The sequence below is a fragment of the Gossypium arboreum genome, chromosome 13, assembly GCF_025698485.1.
Source record: "Gossypium arboreum isolate Shixiya-1 chromosome 13, ASM2569848v2, whole genome shotgun sequence".
NCBI classification, from domain to species: domain Eukaryota; kingdom Viridiplantae; phylum Streptophyta; class Magnoliopsida; order Malvales; family Malvaceae; genus Gossypium; species Gossypium arboreum.
Window position 1 is genome coordinate 111,082,720 of NC_069082.1, and position 12,321 is coordinate 111,095,040.

Sequence of the window (12,321 nt, forward strand, 5' to 3'; positions counted from 1 at the left end):
TGTTTAGATGTTGCTTTCACCCTAGATTGTAGGTGTTAGAATAGGGATTGTTATTCTGGTTGAAATTACCCATGTAGTATACAGATGCTGGGTTTGACGGGCATTCATCAAACACATAGTCTTCACCATAACAAACATAAGATAGCTTTGCTGATTTCATCTCCTGGATTGCAGTTGGCCTTTTCATTGTCTTGATCATATTAGCTAAAGATGATACCTGAGTTGTCTATGAAGTGATTGCATCAAGCTTCATGGTGCCAATAGCTCTCCTACCAATCCCAACTTGCGTTATAGGATATTGATAATCATTGTTGGCAATCCGTTCCAAAATCTCGTATGTTTCATTATAGGATTTATCCAACAAAGTACCATTGGTAGACGCATCAACTACAATCCTCGTATGTGCATTCAACCCAACATAAAATATATTCATTTGAGTCCAATGTTGGAAACCATGCATAGGACATTTTCTAAGTAATTTTTTAAATCTTTCCCAAACTTCGTAAAACGTTTCATCCTCTGATTGCGAAAAATATGTTATGTCATTTCTAAGCTTGGCATTTCTTTTTGGTGGATTATACCGTAGCAAAAACCTCTGGCACAGGTCATTCTATGATGGCACTATTACTGACGGTAAGACATTAAGCCATGCTCTTGTACGATATCTCAAAGAGTATGAGAATAATTTAAGCCACAAAGTGTTTTTAGGAACACCTTATTATCGAAACAAATCCCAGACTTCTAGAAAAAAATCTTAAATGTAGTATTGGATCTTTAGTGGGCAACCCCCCGAACTGTCCAACTTTTTGCAGCATCTGAAACATTATCAGTTTCAACTCAAAATGCTGAGCTTGTATGTGAGATCTGACTATCCCTGGATTCAATTCATCCAAAACTAGAACAACATACTCTCGAATTGGTCTGCCTCGGTCATTTGTCACACGACAAATAGGAAGATTAACATCCCAACCATTTGGATTCAATGGATTATTCAAACCAGGATTATTTCCTTCCCTAGCCATATTATGTAATTTTTTTCTCCTTCTTAACGAAGTTCTTTCGATCTCTAGGTCAAAAGAATACTCTTCTTCTACAGGAATGCCTCTTCTCATACACTAATGGCAAACACGTAGAAATTAAACACAATCAAGTTAGCTAAAACTAATGAAATAAAATAAAAATAACAAAACCAAATTTCACCAATTGCCAATCCCTGACAATGGCATCAAAAACTTATCGTTTGTGAATATGATGTGCAAATTGTGCAAGTATACATGTTGGATAAGTAATAAAGTGATGAGTGATATCGTCTGCACAGGGATTGGATAGGTATAATTTGGTCGAGTTATTAGAGTTAAGTTTGATTAATGCTAAAGCAGAATAATAGTGAGACTGTAGTGGCAAAATGAGAGAATGGTGACGTATAAAATGTGGAAAACAAAACAAGTAAACGAAACAAGAATGTCACGACAAAGCAACTACAGAAAAGAAGATTAAGGAACTGCAATGTTTATTAGGACGATTGGGATTACAGATGCATCTACCTTTTCTAACTAATAATGCCACAGTAAAGTCTTGAGCATTCTACTACTTGATAGGTTTCTACAGCGGTCTGCTTCTTTCGAGAGCAAAACCTTGGGTTACCTCTACCTAAAGCATTATATGTCTATAGACTGGAGTTCAGTTACCACTAATATTTTCTACCTTCTTTCATATGAGGCAAGGCTCTATGTCTAGAGTTTGCTACGAATAAATAATTTATCATTCACTCATATTATCCCATGTCTATCTAATTAACATAACCCTATTAGAATTAAGTTATCTTTAATAATCTGCTGCACATTCTCCAATACACAACCTGTATAAAGTATGAAATACCATTGAATAAAATAGCATAACAATTCCAACTTAAACTATAAACATTAATAGAAATTAAGAGGTTCAGCAAAGTAATCCCGAGCTTAAGAGATTGAGCTCATAGCTGGGTAAATCAAATTCAAGTTTAATACAATAACCAACACCATTTTTAATAAATAAGTTCTAAAAGAAATCCGATAAGAATGAAAGGAGAAAATTTGGGATGATAGCTTTCATCTATCCAACTCTCAACATGTAACACCCCCTAACCCCAAACCGTCGCCGAAACAGGGCTACGAGGCATTACCGGATATATCAAATAACTTATGGATATTTTACAATTATTATAACATTCATAGTATAATTGAAGAATTATGTCCCTATAATGGACTTTCGAAGCCCAACACAAGTATTAAAGTGGAATGGAACGGGACTTGTTCGAGTATTCAGAGATTTTTTATTTTTTTATTTTTACAAAAATTTCGACAGCATTTCTTCTTAATTTTTACATAAAACCCCCTTCAAATTCAAACCAAAAACCAAACTAATCCAAAACCAATGGCACAATCAAAAACAATTTAAACTTAAATATATCTAAATCATAACCAATTCATTAACATAGTCATTTAATAACTAAACATTCATAATATTAATCCAAATTAACTAATAACTTCATTCATTTTTCATTCCAACTTAATACGAAATTATATAATATAATATTTACCATTTTATCAAACTAATAACAAAATGTGGTATACAATTCTTATAACCAACATTACAAGTATATCTATATAACTTATACAACACCTAGTACATGCCACTTTCAATTAAGAAAGAAAACATCACCCAAAATTTGCTGGAGTCGGGATCGTTCAGATGCTGGATCGGGTACTAGACTCCTATTAACCTGCGCACGGAAACAACCGCACGCTGAGTATTCCGTACTCAGTGGTATTACCATAATTCAAATTATAATAGCAATAAAGAATTTTAATTACCAAACATGTAACTATCTAATTTCGTAAATATCAATTCATTCTTAAACTTTCTTTAATTAATAATAACGATACAATTTTTATCTATTCTTCAGTTTCCATCACATATTACATGTAACAATTTCAATCACTACATGAACATTAAGTTCATGCCTTTCATTTTCAATCTCAATTTCAATCCACTATTCAACTTTTTCGTTTCTTTCAATATTTCAATAATATAATCAATCAATTTATTTTAAATTTCTCATTTTAGATATTCACCCTATTAATAAATCTGGACTTTGACGGATACACAGATTCCAACCCAACACACCAGTACGGCACATTGTGCCTAAAACGGTACATAGTACCTGATCAGTATACGACCCATAAAGTGCCTAAAACGACACACGAGGTGCCTGATACGACAAATAAAGTGCCTGATCAGTAAAGCCGGCAAATCCCGTACACTTTCAGATCCTATGGCATGCCAATTGTATCCGACTTAGCCCGACTAGTTAATAGGGTATTTCATTCACTTTCTCAATTTAATAATTCTTTCATCAATATCTCATTCAGATAATTACATATATTTACCCATTTTCACAATTCATACAATTTCATTCAATTCAACAATATATTTCAATTATTCACATTAATTCATAATTCAATACAATTCAATTCATTTTTCAATATCAAATATTCAAATATCACAATCTCATATATTCATACCAATTTCCTCATATTTCCAATCAATATATTTTTCAATATAACATTCATTCAATATTCAAATTTCTACATAAATCATATATATTATATAATTCAATCAATATAAATTCAATCAAAATAATTTCAATCAATATAAATTCAATAAAATAGATATTCATAAATCAATTCAATATAAATTTATCACACACTAAATCAATTCATTTCAATTATAAAGACACAATACAAATAATTCCCATCTTAATTATTTATCATAATATTTATCCAAAATTCAATTATCATAATTGCATAATATCTCATTCACACACACACTTATATATATATATATATATATATATATATATAATATAATTCAATTTAATTCAATCAATATAAATTCATCACATACCAAATTAATCCATTTCCATTATAAACACAATAATTCTCACTTCAACATTTATTAAATGCATTGAATAAAAAAAATATAACAATTAATAACTAGGTTCGGATTATAGAAATACAAACCGTATTTTCTCGAGCTAACTCCCTTTGTCTTTGCCATTTTTTCCTTGCTTAGCCGAGGTTTCCCGAGACAACATTAGCTACGGGAATTAAAATAATTCATATTCGTTAATTCACTACTAATTTATATCTAATTAATACAATTTTTATTCAATTTCTACTTTAATTTCAATTTAATCTTAACTAGATTCACTTACTTTTTCTATCTCAATTCATACTTCATTTCTATTCAAATTTTGTCCAAAGTCATACTTAACTATTAAATTTCCAGCATATTTTCATAATTTCGAATTTATTTCCATTTAATCCCTAAAACTCAAAACTTATAGCTTAGTTTACGATTCAATCCTTTATTCAATTCCAATCAAAATTTCTATCAAATAAACCCCCAATTCCATTATTTTATTCAACATGAACCATACTTAGAAATCTAATGACTTTCAAAATTTCTACTTAAAACAAGTAGTATTTATCTCTAGGATTCCAAAAACTCAAAAATCATAAGAAAATGGGCTAAATTGACTTACCAAATTAACTTGGAACCTTTCAAACCTTATTTTTCCCTTTTTCTTTTCTTCCTTTCTCCCTTCTCTGTTTCGTTCCCTGCTATTCTGTTTCTTTCCTCTTTTTATTCTTTTGTTTCTTTCTTTGTTTCTTTTATATATATATATAATGACAATAATAACTATAATAAAATCTATTTAATAACAAATATTTATTTAACACTTGTACCAATCATTTTTATACACTTGTTTTTCCTCTTTTTTTATATATATATACATATATATTTAATAATTTAATAATTTACATAATTCAAGAAAAATCTTGATTTTCTTCCATTCACCGCCTCATTTCATTGGTATGGCTTAATTGCCATTTTGATCCTTTTATTTTCTATTACTTTAAAACTAAACTTTCACATTATATTCAATTTAATCTTTTATCCAATTATCCTTAATTAAGCTAAATTTACTTAATTAAACTTTAATTAATCACTCACTTAACTTCATAAATATTTTTACTTTTTTTAATAAATATTTTCTAATCTATTTTTCAGAAACGGTGACTCGAAAATACACTTTTCTAATAACCTTAAAGTTCGGGTCGTTACACAACACCTACAGCGCAATATCTTGCAGCTGCCAAAGATGATGAATTCATTTTCTCCTTTTTTAGCTGCCTTCCTTCTTGGTCCTACTCCCTTTTTTTTTTGTCAATAAAAAATCACTCCTATCTCTTTCAATAAAAAATCGCTCTTCTCTCTTTCTAAGGTTCCCTCTTTAGCTTTTATAAGTTTGACCTTATGGGGTAGGTCCATTAACCCATAATTCTTTCTCTCATTTTTAAGTGGATTTATCTAGTACAAATACACCTGGGGCTAAGAACAGTATGCATTGAGTGCTGACTAGGCATCTTCAAGGCATTGTTATAGCATTTGTATTGGAAAACTATCCAAAATTTGTCACGACAAACATTCAATCATTTACTCATTTTCATACGCTCTACACTTGCGAATCTACCACCAAGCAAGTCTTCCCCATAGGCAATTAAAAGCAACATGTAATAACACTTAAGTACAATTCAAGCTCTTTAATGAAATGCTTTAAAAATACTAATACAATATCCTAAAATGTAATTAAACTCACCTAAGTACAGACAATTAACTAAGCTTAAGGGCATGAAATATCTCTAATAAGCCTGTTGCTACCAATGCATATGTTACATCATATCCATTATATCAGACTGTTCACTTTTTGGAATGCTGTTAGACGAAGGGACTTTTGCCGTCGAAGTTAGAAAATATGTTAAGAATGGTTTCAGTTTTGGACAGGTGTATAAGTAGCCAACGGTAAGGTTTATAGATAGAGGGGATAACAGTTTTAAGAATGGTTTAGGTGTGATAGCTGGTGACTTTGAAAGAATGTTCCTCCTTAAAGGACTAATTAAATCTTACATCAATCTCTTCGATTGGAACAATATGGTAAGGATCAGATAGGTATCATCTCAACATAGAGACATGGAATACTTCATGAATACGGTTCAATTCAGGAGGTATTTCTAATTAATACGCCACTAGACGAACTATTTTAAGAATTTTGTAAGGTCTGATGAAGCTAGGACTCAGTTTGCCCTTTTGACCAAACCTCAACTCTTTCTTCCATGAAGATACTTTCAGGAAAACTTGATCTCTGACAATTTACTCAATGTCCGCATATGACTTATATCTATTTGAAGCCATTTTTAATCTATCTTTAATCTTTCTAATTTTCCCTTCAGACTCTTGTACTAATTAAGGACCCAAAACTTTCCTTTCCCCCAGCTAAGTCCAACATAGTAGTGTTCGATACTTACGACTATACAATGCTTCATATGGTTCCATATGTATACTTGAATTAAAGCTATTATTATAGGCAAATTCAGCAAGAGACAAGTGTTCTTTCCAACTACCTCGAAAGTTAATAATACAACCCCTTAACATATCTTCCAATATTTTTATAAACCACTCAGCCTATCCATCAGTTTGTAAATTGAAGGCTGTACTAAAGTCCAAGCGAGTTCCCAGTGCCTCATGTAGCTTTCTCCAAAATCAAGATGTAAAACAAGGACCTCGATTTGAAATAATCGATACTGGTACCCTATGTAGTCTCACAATCTCTAAAATGTTTAACTTAGCTAGCTTTTACAATGAGTAACCTGTACAAACAGGTAATAAATGAGTTGATTTAGTTAATTAGTCTACTATCACCCAAATTGATTCTTTCTTAATGGTTGTTAAGTGTAACCCACTAAAAAAATCTATGGTCACTTATTCTCATCTCCACTTGAGTATCTTAATCGGCTGTAACAAGTTAGAAGGAAATTGGTGTTCTATTTTCACCTATTGACACGTCAGACACTTAGCTACAAAATCTATCACTTCTCACTTCAATCCAGGCCACCAGTTCCCTTAAATCCTGATACATCTTTCAGGATGTATAGCATAAGGTCCACTATGTGCTTCTCGAAGAATGGACTGTCTTAGATCCTTATCATTTGGCACACAATACCTCCCTCGAAAGCATAGAATACTATCAGCATTGAACCCAAAATCCTCAGTCTTAAGGTTCTCGACCTATTTAATTCGTGGCAATAAGGACACATCTAATAGTTGTTTATCTATAATTTCATTGACCAATGTAGGTTTTACTCGCAATTATTCTAGTAAGCCCCTATCATCCACCAAACTTAACCTAGCAAACATCACTTTTAAATCAATCATTTATTTCTTACTTAAGATAACTACCATAACATTAGCTTTTCTGGGGTGATATTTGATCAAACAATTATATTCCTCAAATAGTTCAATCCACCTCCGTTGCCTCAAGTTCAACTCTTTTTGGGTGAGAAGATACGTAAGACTCTTATGATCCGTGTAAATGTAACACTTCTCACTATATAAGTAATGCCTCTAAATTTTTAACACAAACACCAAGCTGCTAACTCCAAATCATGAGTCGAATAGCTACACTCATGCGATTTCAACTGCCTTGAAGTATAGGCAACTAATTTTCCATCTTACATCAATACACATCCAATGCCAGTGTAAGGTGCATCCCTATACACCACATACTCCTTTCCCGACTTTAACTTTTCAAAGCTAGGTTACTGATCATCCATCTATTTAAATGTAGAATTCTTCCTTAACAACTTAGTTAGAGGAGAAACAATCAAAGAAAATCCTTCGAAAAATCTCATATAATACTCGACTAAACCAAGAAAACTTCATATTTCAGAAAATTTTTTTAGGTTGTTTCTATTCCAGAATAGCCTCTATCTTTTTCAGATCTACTCGGATACCCTCAACGGATACAACATGACCTAGAACATTACTTCTTTAAGCCAGAATTCACATTCACTTAGTTTCACATAAAGTTTCTTTTTTCGGAGGATTTGTTAAAGTACCCTAAGATGCTCGTTATGTTCAATTTTAAATTTGGAATAAACTAAGATGTCATCGATTAGCACGACGATGAACTAATCAAGGTATGGTTTGAACACTCGGTTCATTAAGACCATAAAAATGACAAGAGTATTGGTCAATCCACAATGCGTCACAAGGAACTCTTAATGATCCTATCGAGCCCTAAATGTAGTCTTACGCACATCCACCTCCTTCACCTTTAATTAATAGTATCCAGACCTTAAATCTATTTTAGAGAACACTGTTGCACCTCAGAACTGATTAAATCAGTCATTGAACCTACAAATGATACTTATTCTTAACGGTCAATTTATTTAGTTGTCGATAGTCAATACACAACCTTAAGGAGTTGTCTTTCTTCTTAACAAATAGGACCGGAGATTCCCACGGTGAAACACTAGGTCTAATAAACCCGCGATCCAAAAGCTCTTAAAGTTGGACTTTTAATTCTTTTAACTCTTTAGGTGCCATGCGGTAGAGAGCAATGGATACTAGAGCAGTTCCTAGCATCAACTTAATCCTAAATTCAATCTCACGATCTAGAGGTAACCTTGGCAGTTTCTTAGGAAAAACATCTGGAAACTCCTTAACTATTCAAATATTGTATATCGTAGCACTATTAGTACTTACATCTGACATATAAGCTAAACAGGCTTCACACCTTTTCTGAACCTACTTTCCGACTACCATGGTGGAGATCACATTAGATAAATAATTCTGTTGTTCACCAACCATTACGATCTCACTACCCTCAGTCGTTCTCAAGGTTACTCTCTTAGAGGTATAGTCCAAACTAACTTGTTATTCTCCTAACCATTCCATTCCCAAAATTAAATCAAACTTACCTAAAGGTAATTTCATAAGATCGACTGGAAACATTACACTCTGAACCTCTAACGTACATCTTTTATAGATCTTATTTACAACAACAGATTGTCTTAAATAGCTAACTACAATAACATTGCTAGTATTTTTCTCTACCCCAATACCTAATTTATTAGTCATATTCCAAGAAAAATATGAGTGGGTAGATCCTATATCAATTAAGACAAAATATGGAACAGAATGAATGGTTAATGTACCTACTATGACATCAAATGTGTCTCTATTCTCACGACCTCTAACATAAAAAAGGGCAGCCTTTTAGCCTTATTCGGTTCGCACTCTGATTACCAGTTGTGACATTATTTACGACCCTATTCTAACCTTGGTCTCTTGAAGGTAACTGACCCATTCTCTAATGTTGGGCCTAATTCTGAGTTGAAGCTTGCATCAGCTCAACCCGACAAGGACAATCCTTAATCCTATGCTCGACTGACCAATATTTCAAGTAAGCACCCAATTTTCTCCAACACTCTCCCAGGTGGCGCTTATTATAATATGCATAGTTGGAACTCATACATCATGAATTACATACAGCAACCCCTTACACCGATCTACCCTCTTTGGCTCGTTTTATGGGACAAGTATTGGAACCAATGGAACCAGAATCTCTCTTAATCGATACCTTACTCTTCTCTCATTTTTCACGTTCTACACGCTTAATATCCTCCACAATTTTTGTTTTCTCCACTAGGGTCTCAAACACCCTTTCTTGGTGTGGAGCGACCTGAATTTTAAGGTTATAACGCAATCCATCCTTGAACCTCATGTTCTTATCTTGCTCAGTGGAAACCATACTCTAAGCATAATGGCTGAGCCTTAGAAATTTAGCCTCATATTTTGCCACAATCCTATCTCCCTATTTTAACTCGATAAACTCAAGTCTATGGACCTCTATGTACCTAGTACCCACGTACTTCTTCTGAAAGGCCTCTTGAAAGTATCCCCAAGTCAATCATTCAGCCTGTATACCTCTCAACATAGATTGTCACCAACGATAAGCCTCATCCTTTAACAATGACACGGTAACCTTTAATTTTTGTTTCGAAATACAGTCCAAATCCTGTAGAATTCTCTCAGTTGTTCCCATCTAGTATTTAGTCATAGTAGGGGTCCTTCTAGCAACACCCTAAATAATTTAGTCCCATTCAATCGGAACCTCTTGGTAACGCATCCATGGTTTCCAAATCTAGTTTGGGCTCTAGCAACCCTCTATAGAACCTCAACATCCCTTGTGACACTGCATCATCTCCATTCTTATAACCTTTGTCACTAATGGCATATGTATCCTCTACATAATCTGCCTCAGAAACTGGGCTTCACCTTGAATAGTGGGCAGCTCAATAGGTGCAACCCTACGCGGCCTACCCTTACCACATCTGCCTTGGGTGTTCATAATGATTTTTTTTAAAGTCTAAGGTTTAGAGTATATCTACAGTTTTCACATAAAAAGTTCAAACATTAACTATTTTTCTTGAATGTTTACAATTTATCTAAAGTTTTAGAAGTAACAATAACTAAATTAGGATTGACATTAGAGTCTCGGATTTAATTTCTTTGAAGAAAATTATTTTTCAAAAGTTTTTGGTATGGTTTTTCCCAAAATATCTCTTTTTATGACATGCATTTAGACTCATTAACAATCCACAGCCTGAGTTTTACAAACCTGACTCTAGTACCACAAAATTTTGTAACACCCTAAATTTGACGGATTTGAGTAGAGAGTGTATAGAGGCAAATTTTTTTGTTTGGGTGTACTCTACTAGACAATCTATCAAATTTATAAGCTTATGGTGAACAAATGCTTTGGGCGTATAGAGTATCTGCCTATGGGAGTATATCGAGATTTAATTTTAGTAGTATTCTTCAATTAAAGAAAGAAATAGACAAGAGAAAAGAAATTCTAGTGTATGTTACCTCCAAAGGTGTAGTACACTTAATTTGTTCAAGCACTATTTCAAGCAAGTTTGGTAACGAGATCTGATTGAGAACCAACTGAGTTGGCTGGTCAAATAACATATGTATAGTACATTCATTTATATTTCTCCCGAAACTTGTAGGTCAAATTAAAGGACAAATTCTAGATGCAATGGACACTTGTCAAGGTTCACTAAGATAAGATAAGTATATTTATTTATGAGAAGAAAAAATTGGGATGATTTTCCTTCCTTCAACTTTACTCTTTGGTTTTTCTTCTAAAACTTAAATATTATATTATTCTTTATTTAGTTGGAAGCTAAGGTTCTTGATTTAATTAGTGGATATTTCCATCTCCTATTGTTGCTAATAGTTTGTAAGGGACGTTCCAGTTTGGGACTTTAAACTGTTGTAAGGTGAGTTGTAACAGCCCGATTTTAGCTAAATTAGAACAGTAGTTTCAGAGCCACAAATCTAAGGTTGAAAATTTATTTTAATATTATTTTATGTGTTTATAGCATGATAGCATGTAAGTGTGAAAGTTTCGTGATTTAATTTTATCGATTGGATGCTTAATTTGACAAAATGACTAAATCGCGTAAAATGCAAAAGTTACATTCTAATTCTTTAAGTGTTTAATTGCTATGGTTTATTAAATGTGTAGTCCGTATGTTTTGAATAGACCATTGACAGTGGGAATGGTCATAAATGGGCATGTATTTGATCTTTATTAATGTTCTAAACCAAGGTAAAATTGGTAAATTATGTATTAATGTATTATTAATAAAACAAAACATAAAAATTTGCTTCATTATCATCATCTTTGCCAAATTTGAGAAGAAAAATAACACCATTTTAGGGCTTGAGGTTTCGGCATTTAGAAGCTTGATTAAGGTACGATTTTGACTCGGTTTTTGATAATTTCTATGTTTTTGTGATCGTTGCATCGAGTACTTGCTAGCCCAGGGACTAATTTGAAAAATTACTTAATGTTTTGAAAGTTTCCATTAATGAATTCATGTGTTTTTTATGTTTGATGATGAATTATGAAAGTTTAGTGATGGATATATATGTTTTGTAAAGAGATTTTGAGTAAAAATGTATATTAGGGATTAAATTGTGAAAACATAAAAAATTTGGGGTCAAAAGTATGAATAAATGAAATTTTTGGGCTACTAGAGGTTCCTATGAAATTTGATCAAGCATGGGTTAAATTGAATTTCATGAATTTTGTGTTTTTATGAAATAGAGACTAAATTGAAAAAATGTGAAATTATAGGGGTTAATATGTAAAAAGCCCAAAATTGTGTGTTTTGGATAAATTTGAAATAATTTATGAATAAATAAGTTAATTTTGAATTCATATAGATCCTGAAAGAAAGAAATCGGATTTAGATCGGGGAAAATCGAAAGTTATCGAATAGTCGATCCAGTCCATTTATTTTCAATACGAGGTAAGTTCATATCCAAACAAATGTCTTTGAATTGAATTATATATGT

General features: G+C 32.4%; 1 long non-coding RNA gene and 1 other non-coding gene across 2 annotated transcripts; one reads left to right on the top strand and one right to left on the bottom strand.

Moving 5' to 3' along the window:
• Window positions 1–449: 449 nt before the first annotated feature.
• Window positions 450–556, top strand: LOC128287563 (small nucleolar RNA R71). The gene has a single exon (XR_008278263.1). It is a non-coding gene; the product is annotated as a small nucleolar RNA R71 (small nucleolar RNA).
• Window positions 557–2,516: 1,960 nt separating this feature from the next.
• LOC128286530 (uncharacterized) lies at window positions 2,517–4,704 on the bottom strand. The gene is made up of 3 exons (XR_008277134.1): window positions 4,589–4,704; window positions 4,065–4,141; window positions 2,517–2,764 (listed from the first exon to the last, which is right to left on the bottom strand). It is a non-coding gene; the product is annotated as an uncharacterized LOC128286530 (long non-coding RNA).
• Window positions 4,705–12,321: the final 7,617 nt, after the last annotated feature.